This window comes from Rhinoraja longicauda, chromosome 15 (genome assembly GCF_053455715.1).
Source record: "Rhinoraja longicauda isolate Sanriku21f chromosome 15, sRhiLon1.1, whole genome shotgun sequence".
Taxonomy (NCBI): Eukaryota; Metazoa; Chordata; class Chondrichthyes; order Rajiformes; family Arhynchobatidae; genus Rhinoraja; species Rhinoraja longicauda.
In genome coordinates, this window is record NC_135967.1 from 7,467,149 (window position 1) to 7,482,097 (window position 14,949).

Below are 14,949 nucleotides of genomic sequence, written 5' to 3' on the forward strand. Positions count from 1 at the left end.
GCGGCACGGACTTGGAGGGCCGAAAAGGCCTGTTTCCGGCTGTATATATATGATATGATATGATAATAAGCAAATACTGATTTGTAGGATTGTTCTGTCTAAATAGGCTACAGCATTTCCTAAGAGATAACAAGAGATCTATAATACGTGTTTCCACAATGTGAATTGGATATAACATGATAAATGAATTAGTGAACACCATTTGCTTTACGCAGGCTGAATTGGTTACAAATTCTCTCTGGAAATGGAGAACCATTTAAAAGTTGCATGGAAATTGGCAAGCAGAAAAAAAGCTGTCATGCAAAAAAAATGTAGCCTTCCCTGAGTAATCAGATGCCATTGTCTCTGAAGACCACTGCTGCTACTTTCACTGCGGGACGTCATAGAAATTGACAACCAATTGCTTCTATTGAGACATCAGCAATGATACACTATTAAACAATGTAACATGCAGCCTTTAGTTTTTGCAGAAACAAAAAAAAACATATAGTTATCAAAAATACCTTTATTTTCAAAAACCCTGCGGGACAAAATAACTTTGTTATTACGAGTCTGATACTCTCTGGCCCCTCGCCCTCGTTTCCACATTGACACAATTGTCTTTAACTGCATGATTTTCCGTTACATGTAGTTTCCTGATAATGCAACTTTTGTGCTTTTGCAGAACTGTGTGTACACTTAAAAAAGTACTTCATTGGTTGTAAAGTAGCTAGAGACACTCTGAAAGAGACGTGGAAGTTGCCACACGTTCCAGGCACCCACCACTCACTGTCTAAACACCCTGCCTTGCCCCTCACTAAGCTACACACTCTAGTCCTTGACATTACCACCTTGGGAAAACAATGCTCTGACTGTCAAGAGAAGAGCCAAGAAACAAGAGTGTTTTATTGTCATACGTCACAGATGGAACAATGAAACTCTTACTTGTCTACCCTATCCATGCCTTTCATAATTTTGTACCCCAACCTCCGACATTCCAGAGAAAACAATCCAAGTTTGTCCAACCTCTCCATACAGTTAATACCCTCTAATTCGGGCAACATTCTGGTCGATGTCTTCCGTACCCTCTCCGAAGTCTCCACGTCCTTTACCACTCGATCTACTTGTGGTGCCACATTCAAGCAGTTATAGACATGGACCCAAGATCTCTCTGTGCATTAATCCTGTGAAGGGCCATTAACAGTATAGTTTCCCATTTCACTTACCATCCCTTTTGTGCAACACCTCACTAGCTCAAATCAAAATCCCTCTGCTATTTCTCCACATATTTCTGTACCTAGTCTATATTTCACTATATTCATTGACAACCTTCCTCACTGTCCACCAATTTTGGTGTCATCTGCAAACTTACAAACCAACACATGCACATTTATCTCCAATGGTGACTTGGTCGTTTTGATTCAGTACTGGCTGACTCATAGAAGATAGTGGGCTGTGATAGAAGGGTGTTACTCTGGCTGAAGGTCCAAGATCAGTCGAGTTCCACAGGGATCTGCGTTGGAGACACTGTTCTTTGTGATGCTTCTTAATCTCCTGGATCCGACTACCATGAGGGACCTTATTAAAAGCCTTACTAAAGTCCATGTATACAACATCCGCTGCTCTACCCTCATCAATCGCCTTCATCAGCTCCTCACAAAACACAATCAAGTTTGTAAGACATGACCTGCCATGGACAAAACCATGGTGACCATCTTTAATTAGCCCATTCTCTTCCGAAGGCGAGTAAATGCTGTCCTGAAGAATCCTCTCCAATTGCTTCCCTGTCACTGATGTGAGGCTCACTGGCCTATATTTTCTTGGATTATCTCTATGACCCTTCTTAATCGAAAGATTGATATTGGCTGCTCACCAGTCCTCCAACATCTCAGCTGTGGCTAGAGAAGATATAAAGATTTTGACGAGGCCCCTGCCACTTATAAAATCATCAGATAGATCTCACCGGGCCCTGGGGAATTATCCACCTTAATGCACTTCAGGAGCCCCAAAACGACCTCCGTCTTGATCTCAAACTGCCCTCGCATATTGTATTCCTGACACGGATCCCTCTAACCTCTGTCTTTCTTGGTGAATGCGGAAGCAAATTACCCATTTAGGACCTTGCCTACATCCTCTAAGCATAAATTCCCTCTAGTATCCTCGAATGGTCCAACCTTCTCCCTGGTTAACCTCTTGTTTCTAATGTGCGTATAAAAAGCCTTGTGATTTTCTGAAACATCGCGAAAATTCCCACACTGTCAATGCTTCTCCAGCGTCCTAATTTCCGCTGAAATCACTGACAAGTAGGTAAGTACTTGAGTGATTTGAACTATAACATCTTGTATGAGTTACTTAAAAACCAAGCTTCACTGTAACAAGGCATAAACTGGATTGACTTCCAGTTTACTAATAGCTGTATTAAAAAAAAAAATTTAAAAAGTGGTTAAGTGGATTTTTGTGAAAAGTGTGTGGGCATTCTTTAAAAATGTACGGGAGATGCATATCTGGTTTCTGGGTTGCATATATGGGTTGGGAGCCCACTTTAAATGTAATGGCTGATGGCCATAAACATCGCGAAAATTCCCACGCTTACCTGACCGTCAAACTGTCGCCTCCAATCTACCTGTCAAATGTCCTGACGGTAAATAAATTGGTTAAACACAAGCATTTTATGGTATTTTGAAATGACTTTACTTATTTTAATATAATGTGCTTCTAAATGCATCTAAGAGAACCTGTCAAACCTGGGACAGCATGCGACAGCGCCCGCAATAAGCTACGATACCTGCCGACAAGTCAGCTATCGCCGAGAAATTTCACTCTGGATGATTTCTCAGCAACGTGCTGGATCCACTACGATCCACTACGATCTTTGGAAGACTCCTCACGATCATGCCCGCGACAGCCGGTGAACTGTCGGCAACAGCCTAGTCACCAGCAGTCGCCTTAAAATCACCTAAATTGGGACAGGCCCTTTAAAGTGGGACAGGCCCTTAAAGCAACCCCCCCCCATTCTCATACTTCCCACCCTATTACGTCTGCAGTATCAAAATCCTGGAACGTTGAGCTGCCTTATCCCTTTTACAACCACGTTTCTGTAACGGTGGCAGTTATAGTTCCAAGCACTAGTCCAGACTCTAAGCTCATCCGTGCCCATGAATCCCCTTGTGTTGAAATAAACACACTTCAGTTTCCCCATATTTCTTAACTCCCCCCTGCCCGTTCTTCCTTTGTGACTTACTGGGCTATCCTAGACTTCTTGGATACACAAATATACACAAACGTCTTGGATACTAAAGATATGCATTAACACAAATATTTCTGCAGTAACAGCTTACATCTGTGCCTGGTTTAATGATGGGTTGGCTGCTGGATCCTCCATGTCCTCCTTGTGTTGAGGAAATTACCTCAGATGATTATTCAGAAACCACTGCACTAATTTAACATGTCCTTAATCCCTCAATCTGTAAAGAAAATGGCCTGAATGGTATCATTGCCACACTGGTAAAAGTAAATGTATTCATATTGCTTAAAATGTAAAACTGGCAATGAATTCGGAATTTCCACATTTGAGTCATTTAAAACAGAAGTCCAAAGTCAACAATTATTATACCCAGCTTCAAAAGTAGCAATCTTCCCCAATGAATGTTTCAAATGTTTCAAAATCTCATGGTCCTTTGGAGATCCTTGCCGTTGTAGTAGCAAGTTTAGTTCCACCAAGATGGAGCACAGGTGATCTGTTCTCCCTGTGGCTACCAAACTGTGCAACTGCTGCCCCTTCTGTCATGGGGTAGACTTACTCCCCCCGCCCCCCCCCCCGCCCCTCCCAACTTTGCACACCCCCAATCCTGGACTTCCCACTCATCACTTTAATTTCATGTATCTTGTTGTGTTCTATGACTGTTGGCAGACCAATTTCCTTCCTGGTATAAATAAAGTTCTATCGTATCGTTCAGATTAGTTTAGAGATACAGCGCGGAAACAGGCCCTTCGTCCTGCTGAGTCCGCACCTACCTGCAATCCCTGTATTCTAGCACTATCCTACACACAGGGAACAATTTACCATTTTACGTAAGCCAATTAACCTACAAAACGTGAAGTCTTTGGAGCGCGGGAGGAAACCGGAGCACCCGGAGAAAACCCACGCAGGTCATGGGGAGAACGTACAAACTCCGTACAGACAGTACCCTTAGTCAGGTTCAAACCCGGGTCTCCGACGCTGTAAAATAGCAACTCTACGGCTGTGCCACCGTGACAACTGCCAAGTGGTCAACTGGTTTGATTGAATCCTTGTGATATAAAGTAACAGCAGAGAGCACTGGATAGAGCAAAAGTTATGAGACCGGACAAAAATAGGGAAGTATTCTTTGAATAGGACAGGGCAATAGTGAGGCGGCACTTGGAGTACTATGCAAAATTTGGCCCCCTCATTTAAGAAAAGATATACTAGCATTGGATGGGAATCCAAAAGAAGTTCACTGGGAAAGTTCACTGGCTCACCCTTCTGTGATTTTAGCTTAGCTTTTTAAATATTAGCACAGTTTGACCTGCTGGGGGTGTCTTACAGCTCTGCATTTTGTTCCTTTTGGAGTCATAATTATGTAAGTTAACCAAGGTGCCTTTCTTTTTAAGCTCGGTCCATATGCCTGCAGCTTGCCTATATCCCTCTAAACATTTCCTGTCCATGAACTTTCAATATGTCTTTTTAAATGTTGTAATTGCACCCACCTCTAGCACTTTTTTAGGCATCTCGTTCCATATACCCACCAGCCTCTGTGTGAGAATCTTCCCCCTCAGATACCTCTCACTTTAAACCTGTGCCCTTTTGTTTTTTGGACCCCCCTCCATGTGACCATCCATCTTATGTATTTTTATACATGAAAATCATGAGCTTTATACATGCAGTAATTTTATAAACGTCTATGAGGTCACCCCTCTGTCTTCTTTGCTTCAAGGAAAATAGTCCCAAGCTATCAAAGATCTCCTCATAACTTAAGCCTTCCTGACCCAACACCTTCACCACTTGCTGCCTCACCAACTTGTTGTACAGCTTTAATATGATGTCCCTCCTCTTGTACTTAATACTCCATTCAATAAAGGCTAGTGTGGCATACACCTTCAGGGCCTGTCCCACTTAGGTGATTTTAAGGTGACTGCCGGTGACTAGGCTGTCGCTGACAGTTCGCCGGGGTGTAGTGGGCATGATCGTGAGGGGTCTTCAAAGAATCGTAGTGGATCTCGGCGCGTCGCTGAGAAATCAACCGGTATGAAATTTCTCGGTATTTGTCGTTGCTTATTGCGGGCGCTGTCTGTCGCATGCTGTCCCCAGGTTCGCTAGGTTCCCTTAGACGCATTTAGAAGCACGTAATATTAAATTAAGTAAAGTCATTTGAAGATACCATGAAACACTAGTGTCTATCCAATTTATTTACCGTCAGGACATTTGGCAGGTAGATTGTAGACAGTTTGACGGTCAGGTAAGCGTGAGAATTTTCACGATGTTTATGGCCATCAGCGATTACATTTAAAGTAGGCTCCCAACCCAGATATGCAACCCAGGAACCAGATATGCATCTCCCGTACATTTTCAAAGAATGCCCATACTCCGCACAAAAATCCACTTAACCACTTTTGAAATTAAATTTCTTAATACTGCTATTAGTAAACTGGAAGTCAATCCAGTTTATGCCTTGTTACCGTGAAGCTTGGTTTTCAAGTAACCTGAGCAAGATGTTATACTTCAAAACTCTCGTAATTACTGACTTGTCAGTGATTTCAGCAAAAATTAGGACGCCAGAGAAGCATTGACAGCGTGGGAATTTCGCGATGTTTCCGAAGACGCTGTAATCTCGACCTGACTCGGCATTGTCGTGGTCATTGTCGTCGGGTACAAGAAAATTTTGCCGATCTGCTACGACTTTGACAGTCGCCGGCAGTCGCCTAAAAAATCGCCTAAAGTGGGATAGGCCCTTCACTCACACATCTTGTCTACCTGTGTCGTCACCTTCAACGAGCTATGTACCTTTTGGTCTCTCTGTTGTAAAACTTTCCTCAGGGTCCCGCCATTCACTGCATACATCCTGCCCTGGTTTATCTTCCCAAAATACATAAGTTCACACTTCACTGAGTTGAATTCAAGCGGTCAATCCTTTGATCACTTTCCCAGCTTATTGTAACCTTGGCTGCCATCACACATCCACCACACCACCAATCTTGGTGTCATCCAACAAGCTAACTGGTCATTCTCATTTTATGTTCCTTTAGTTTGTGTTCTCATGTTCTCGTTACCCTCATAGGTTTTATATTCCTTTGTGTAGATTCCATTGCCATTGTGTAGATAGCCATTGAGTGGAAGAGTGCATCAATAGCTTATTCCCATGGCAATCCTGGGTGATCAGTACTATTCCCTTAATCCTATCCATTCACCTCACCCAACCCCACCCAGCCTTTCTCTCGTTCCCATTTGCTAAAGATCCTTCAACCTGACAATGTGAACTCTGCTTCTCTTTCCACAGATGCTGCCCGATCTGTTCAATGTCTCCGGCATTTTCTGTTGCCACAGATTTCCAGCATCTGCTTTGTTTTTTTGTTATCAGGTAAACATATCCGACACCACGCCACTAAGGAAGTAGATAACCAAAACGCTTTGTCAGGGAGCCAGGTTTACAGCAGAACCTTTGATGGAGTTGGTTGGAGGGAGTTCCAGAGTTGCTCAGCCAGAACCTTTTCAACCTGACACACAAATTCTAAGTTTCTGAAATGTAAAGTGTGTTCATCAACATTCTCCAGGTCCTGCTCAATCCTTACAATGAAAGTGAGTCATCGACTCAACTCTTTCACAGTTGCCTGCATATGTTCCCATATGTGAAGCTTAGGAAATTCCACAATAGTGTTAAAGGCTGAAATCCACTGAAATCCCATTCTGTTCATGAGGCCACAAGTGATAGGAGAAGAATTAGGCCATTCGGCTCATCCATCAGTCTACTCTGCCATTCAATCATGGCTGAACTATCTCTCCCTCCTAACCCCATTCTCCTGTCTTCTCCCCATAACCTCTGACACCTGTACTAATCAAGAATCTATCTACCTCTCCTGTAAAAATATCCATTGACTTGGCCTCTGCAGCCTTCTGTGGCAAAGAATTCCACCCTCTGATTCACCACCCTCTGACTAAAGAAGTTTCTCCTCATCTCCTTCCTAAAAGAATGTCCTTTAATTCTGAAGCTATGACCTCTAGTCCTAGACTCTCCCACTAGTGGAAACATCCTCTCCACATCCACTCTATCCAAGCCTTTCACTATTCTGTATGTTTCAATGAGGTCCCTCCTCATTCTTCTAAACTCCAGCGAGTACAGGCCCAGTGCCGACAAACACTCATCATAGGTTAACCTACTCATTCCTTTTTACAAGTTTCTTTACACTTGATGCTGAACATTCGCGGAGATCCTGTAGCACATTGTCCCATCTCCCCTCAAGGGCAACGTCTTATATCATATCATATCATATATATACAGCCGGAAACAGGCCTTTTCGGCCCTCCAAGTCCGTGCCCCCCAGTGATCCCCGTACATTAACACTATCCTACACCCACTAGGGACAATTTTTTACATTTACCCAGCCAATTAACCTACATACCTGTACATCTTTGGAGTGTGGGAGGAAACCGAAGATCTCGGAGAAAACCCACGCAGGTCACGGGGAGAACGTACAAACTCCTTACAGTGCAGCACCCGTAGTCAGGATCGAACCTGAGTCTCCGGCGCTGCATTCGCTGTAAAGCAGCAACTCTACCGCTGCGCTACCGTGGAATCATCCCACTGCTCGTGAGGAGGAATAGTGGATGATCAGCAAAGAAACGGGACTGTTGCTCCCTGTCGCTCACTGAAGATAATTGCACTGCTTCCGTTATTCAGACACAGTTGAGAAGTGTTGCATTAAAATAGCTGCATGAAGTTTGCAAGTGCTACCTCAATGTGATGCTGTAACTATGACAACTGGTGTATCTGAGGTGACCGAGATAATCTGTGATCATTAAATTTCAAGGCTCTAGTTTCCTTCAGAGCCAGTGATTAAACCTCAGCATGGAGTAACCTTGCTTCATCAAAGATGCACCAAGGTGCTAAGCGAAGTGGGAGACATTTTCATTTTTCAATCAAATGAACAAGTATGGCTGTAACCACCAAAGTCAGCACTGCTGTTAACTTCCAGTCATAGTCACCCACTGCATAAGATTTATTTTTCTACAAGGGGCCAAGGAGACATTTTGTGCATAATGGTCCATTATCACTTCAGCCATTTGAAGTTAGTTCCCAAATGGCAGCAAGACAAGGCTAATATATTAAGTGTTTTCAAAGGTCAGGGAAATGTCATCCACATTGCAGTGCACAACCAATGATTTCCTCAGTAGATAGGAATGGTATCCTCTCACTGTCCAACACAAAAAAAAAATCAGACCTACTAATAGAAATCCTTCAGCAAAAATATGAAGAGATTGTTACAGTATGTTTGTCGTAGGAAATACCAATTCCCCATATTTATTCATGGAACACAATGTATTGACAGAATAACTTCCATGATACTGGCACCATTTCAAAATGCAATCCCAGCAGCAGATCTTGGCTTGAGCAAAAGCCAAACATTCACCAGGGAAGTCATTGGAAAGGCCGTCGGATTATCCTATTAGGCCAGAAGGGGCTGAGCAATGCATGGTGTCCCAGATGCACGTTGTACTCTTCAAAGTATCACATTGTAAGACCAAGTTGTGGAATGATTGCAGGAGATAGTACTGTTGGCCTGGGGCACTGAGGATCAATACTTAAATTATTGTTTTCATGTTTTATGCCAGAACCATTTTTTACCTGACGCTCTAATTAACCTCCCTCCTTTCAACTCAATCCTGCCCTCTACAAACACCTTGAGTCCTCATTAATAAACACGGACAGCCTCAGGAGACCTGACAAAGTGTAACGTTATTTTCATTTTGCTTCAGTTTCTGTTCAGTTTATTGTCACGTGTACCGAGGTACAGTGCAAAGCTTTTGTGCTATCCAGTCAGCAGAAAGACAATACATGATTACAATTGTGCCATTTACGGTGTATGGATACATTCAATATGATACGATAGAACTTTATTTATCCCAAGAGGGAAATTGATCTGCCAACAGTCATAAAACACAAGGAACATGAAATTAAAGTGACGAGTGGAACAAATTGGGAATGTGCAAAGATTGGGAAGGGAGGAGGGGAGTCCAATTCCAAGGCATTACATAATGACAGATCTGAGGACAATTTATCTCAATCTCTGCTCTAAAAAAGGCTCTTTGGAGAGAATTGGCTGTCAGCGCATATGACTGAGCATTGGTTAGGCTGCAATAATGGTGCATGTGCTTCTGCCCTGTATCTGACCTGCTCTTTAAATAGCTTAATCTGAGACTAACTGAGAGGACTGAACTATCCTGTTACTATGTGAAAAGTAGTTTTACTTTGGTCAGTCCCAGCTCAGCCTCTGTAACTTAGTTTGGGGTCAAGAGGTCCCCAACGGTCCAAATAACAGACAATTTCCTTGTTGTGAGTGGCTAAAGAGAGCCAGAAGCTTGAGATATTATCACTATCTTGGTCATCCACCCAGTTAATTAGGTCTGCAGTAAGTTGTGGATACCAAACAATGACTTCAATACAGCTCACCAGCCAAAAAATGACTCAATATCATGACTGACATTTTACATCCACTCCACCTTTTCACCCGACCCCAATACTCTTTCATTTCTATTGGGGCCAAAAGGTGAAATCTACTGCTTATTCTTCCCAACTCTTACACACGCAAACTAGATGCCAATGGAATGAAAGGCCTTGTGATTCATGTGAGAGGCAATGCATGTGTCGGAATATGGCCTGGACATAATTGAGAGCCGATTGAAAGTTACGACACTGAGACCATTTGGTCATGGTGTGCATTCTGGTTTCCAGAGAGCTTTACATCTAATTTTGTTCATCTACCTATTCATGTTTACAAATACATATTCCCTTTTATTTTCAAAGGTACATTTTATCGATAGTGTTGAAGACAAGTAATTGCACTAAAACTGTTAATTATTATAATATTTGCATTGCCTCGATATATTTCCTTAAGACATAAAATTGGATGTAAAATCAGTGCCCCAGGCCAACAGTACTAATTAATTTGCAATTTTAATTGTATTTGACATATCATATCATATACATACAGCCGGAAACAGGCCTTTTCGGCCCTCCAAGTCCGTGCCGCCCAGTGATCCCCGTACATTAACACTATCCTACACCCACTAGGGACAATTTTTTTTTTTTTTTACATTTACCCAGCCAATTAACCTACATACCTGTACGTCTTTGGAGTGTGGGAGGAAACCGAAGATCTCGGAGTAAACCCACGCAGGTCACGGGGAGAACGTACAAACTCCTTACAGTGCAGCACCCGTAGTCAGGATCGAACCTGAGTCTCCGGCGCTGCATTCGCTGTAAAGCAGCAACTCTACCGCTGCGCTACCGTGCCGCCCTATGTAGGTTGGCACAGGGTCAACGGAACAATGAAATGTATTTGACAAGACAACGGGTCACCTCAGCAGTAATATTCCAAGGATAAATAAGATTTTAAAAATGACATTAGTAACGTAAAAAGACAATATTTAAATAATCAACATATATGATGTGAAATGTGTTTATGAGTTCAGAAGCCTGATGGCCTGATGGTAGAAACTGTTCTTAAGTCTGGTGGTACGCGCAGCCATACTCCTGTATCGTCTGCCTGACGGTAACAAGGAGAACAGCCTGCGTGCTGGGTGGCTGTGGTCCTTGATGATGCTGAGTGCCTTCCGCAGGCACTGCCGGTAGAAAATGTCCTGAATGGCCGGGAGACAGTTGCCAGTGATGTGCTGTGCCGTCTTCACCACTCTCTGTAGTGATTTGTGGCTGTGGGTAGAACAGTTCCTGTACCAGACTGTAATGCAGCCCGTCAGCAGGCTCTCGATGGTGCATCTGTAGAAGTTTGTGAGGATGTTGGCGTTCATGCCAAACTTCCTCAGTCTTCTCAGGAAAAAGAGCCGCTGGCTTCTTTGTTATTGTGTCTGTGTGCAGTGTCCAGGAAAGGTTCTCAGTGATGTACACACCGAGGAACTTAAAGCTGCTTAATGACTCATCAATCTTTGGTGTAGATACATATAGATATATAGATACATAGAAAATAGGTGCAGGAGTAAGCCATTCGGTCCTTCGAGCCAGCACCGCCATTCAATGTGATCATGGCTGATCATCCACAATCAGTACCCCATTCCTGCCTTCTCCCAATATCCCTTGATTCCGCCAGCCCTAAGAGCTCTATCTAACTCTCTTTTGAATGCATCCAGTGAATCGGACTCCACTGCCTTCTGAGGCAGAGAATTCCACAAATTCACAACTCTCTGGGTGAAAAAGTCTTTCTTCAGCTCAGTTCCAAATGGTCTAACCCTTATTCTGAAACTGTGGCCCCTGGTTCTGGACTTCCCCCCCAACATTGGGAACATGTTTCCTGCATCTAGCGCGTCCAATCCCTTAATAATTTTACATGTTAGTGGAAGGGAGGCTGGTTTGTGTGATGGTCTGGGCTACGCCCACAACTCTCAGCAGTTTCTTGCGGTCTTGGATGGAGCTGTTCCCAAGCCAGGTTGTGATGCATCCCAATAAGATGCTTTCTGCACTGCATCTGTAGAAGTTGATGCCAATACTCCTGGTGAATGTCAAGGCCATTGAACGGTAGTCATTAAGGCACGAGCTCTTGCGCTTCTTTGGATGATAAGTAGTCTTTTTGAAGCAGGTGGGTACCTCAGAACAGAGTAGAGAGAGATTAAAGATGTCCGTGAATACTCCCGCTAGTTGGTCTGCACAGTTACCAAGCACGCGTCCAGGGACTCCGTTCCAGCCGGCTGCTTTCTGTGGGTTCACCCTCAGGAAGGCCAAACTAACTTCTGCAACAGTGACCCTGGGAACAAGCACACGGGAGTCTGTTGGGACGAATATCATCATCCTGTTGGACTTCTGCTGAATGTGAGCATCGAATGCATTGTTCAGCATGGACGGCCGGTTTATGGCCAACACTGCTGCCTGACTTCACTTTGTATTCAGAGTATTCACTTCGTATTACAGTATTCAAGCCTTGCCACAGTCAACGGGTGTCCGAGTGATTACACTGAACTCAAGTTTGGTCACAACGTACAAGTATTGTCTTTTGGCCTTCCTGTTCCTTCTTTACTTGTTATGGGTAAACATACAAATATAGACTGTTATGGGATGATACCAGGTAGGAAAATTATTACTACTGGCACAGTGGTAGAATTGATCGTGAGACATTTAGGTTTGTTTGTCTCCAATATCAGGTACCATTGACCCTTTGAAGCAGTGAACGTCAAGTGCAGATCCACACGTGAAACTCCAAGTTCTAGTGACAGATTATTTTGAATCCCTGGGAACTTGTTGGGTTTCATAATTAATATTTCATAATCTGTTGCATGCAATCCAGAAAATTCCAGTTTTCTGACATACAGAATGATCCAGAAAGACTAAATAAAATGGTCGTCCACTCGTAGCCACTGGTGGAATTTGCTTGGATTACAGCTGCAAGTGTTGCGTAGATCCATCTGCAGCTTCCCTCTCCGCAAGACCCTTTAGAATTTTCTACTTCGTCTCTCAAAGCTGGACAAAAATCTTAATTGGTGCCAAATGAAAAGGGCGTTGGCGGTAAATGCTGCGTTCCCATACAATCTGAGAATCGCTTCATCCTCTCCCGTCCCCTCTAGGCAGCTCAGGTTATGACAAAAATACTTCAAGAGCGAAATGGAGGGAATTGCCAGAGCAGAATGTTTTGAGTCACATGTCAATCAAAGACCAAAGTCTCTCTTTCCAAAGCAGCTCTAAAGCAAAGTTTAGTTGGGGTTTTTTGGAGATACTGTGCGGAAACAGGCCCTTCGGCCCACCGAGTCCGCACTGACCAGCGATCCCCATACACTAGCACCATCCTACACACTGGGAACAATTTACAATTTTTACCGAAGACAATTAACCTACAAACCTGGACGTATTTGGAGTGTGGGAGGAAACCGGAGCACCCGGGGAAAACCCACGCTGGTCACGGGCACAACGTTCAAACTCCGTACAGACAGCACCCGTAGTCAGGATCGGAGCCAGATCTTTGGCGCTGTAAGGCAGCAACTCTACCGCTGTGCCGCCCTTCAAATCTCGAGACATTTTTATATGAATCATCAATCATCATTAGAGATGAAGCACTGCGAGAGAATTAGCAGTCTGTTTTCCTTGCGTTACCACAAGTTTGCTTTTGAAGTTGTGGCTGGTGCTGTGTTGGAGGATGCCACAAGCCAGCACACGGCAGACAGGGTTTTTGCATGCTCACACTCCATCCAAAATAAGGAAAGATATTACTGTACAGTCACTTCCACAGTTGGTTATAGCTTTTGCTTTGGAATCCCAGCCATGGTATTTACAAACCGATTTCCAGACTCTAACATTGTACTGTTTAATTTGGAAAAGAGCTCAAATGCTATTCAGGCTTAGTGTTGGTGAAAGGGTTAACAGACATTAAGCGAACACGGGAAGCGGTGCTTTTATTTAATGAACACTTAAGCCAGTCCCAAAGACCACAATTCACAGCTGCACATTCCACAACAGCCATGTGTTTGAGTAAAATTGCATGACTTTCGCAAATCATAAAAGATAAATATCAATGCCGAGGGTTAGTACCAAATGGAATCTACAGTTACAGATGATAGGCACTAAGAAGTGCCCTGGGATATGAAACCCAATGACAACACACATTGCTGAGTTCAATGATATGCTATATTTAGGTTTTTTTTTGTTTAAACCCCCCACTGCTTTAATGAGCAGATGTTATATTGGTATTTTTTTACAATAGTTAAAAAGAACATTCATTGGATTGACGGTATTGATGGGGAAAGTGGAAAACTCACAATCAGTAGATGGATTTTTATTGTTGCAGACCTAACTCTGTGTTCCAGCCTCTCTATCTCCACACCTCAGGCAAATCCACTGTGGAACATCTCCAGAACTCAGGACACCGCACTCTGACATTTTGGAATTCACACTAGCGTTAGGGAAGTATTTTTCAGAGCTTTGACGGTGAAATTGAAACTTCTTTCCGTCCGTAAGAAGGATTCCCCACTCAAACAGCAGCTGGAAGAGGCAACCTTTGCTGCAGCCATTTTGATTTTTCCAAACGAAACCACATCTTTCAAAGGACTTTCAAAGGTTGGAAAAGTAGGAAAATACTGCAACCTATTCAGTTGTCATTGCTGGAAATGGACATTGCAACAATTAAGTTCATGGAAATTGGCAACTTCCATGTTCGTCACGGTTGTTTGAGCCAAAGTCTTCATCTGAACACGCAAAAGCCAGACAGCAGAGCGCTGTTTTGTAATATCACAATGTGATGCAGGTGTAAACCACCGATCGATCAGTTGAGCATCTCACTACTTCCTACTTTTTTAAGGTAATGAATATAATCCATGAGATGCCCCATCAGAAACTGTAAGGGCATACACCAGAGTTAGTCTTGCATTTACTCCGGCAATCAATTCAAAGTAATATTGACAGAGACTTGAGAACATGTTATGTAATTACATTTCTGCCTCGCAATGTGTGTAGCCCAGAGTCAAATTCATTTCGTATACTAAAAAATTTAGGTACCTAATTTCTTACAAAATTTTAAACATTGATGAATTCCTTTGAGTCCACTCGTATATGACTTCGTTCAAAAAGCAAAAACATAAACTGCAGATTATGGAAATCTGAAATAATAACAAATTTGCTGGAAATCCTCAGCATGTCAGTGCTAGCTGATGAAAGGTCATAGACCTAAAACGGAAAGTCTACTCCTTCCTCCACTGATGCTGCCTGGCATGCTGAACATTCGTACAGCTTTCTGTTTATATTT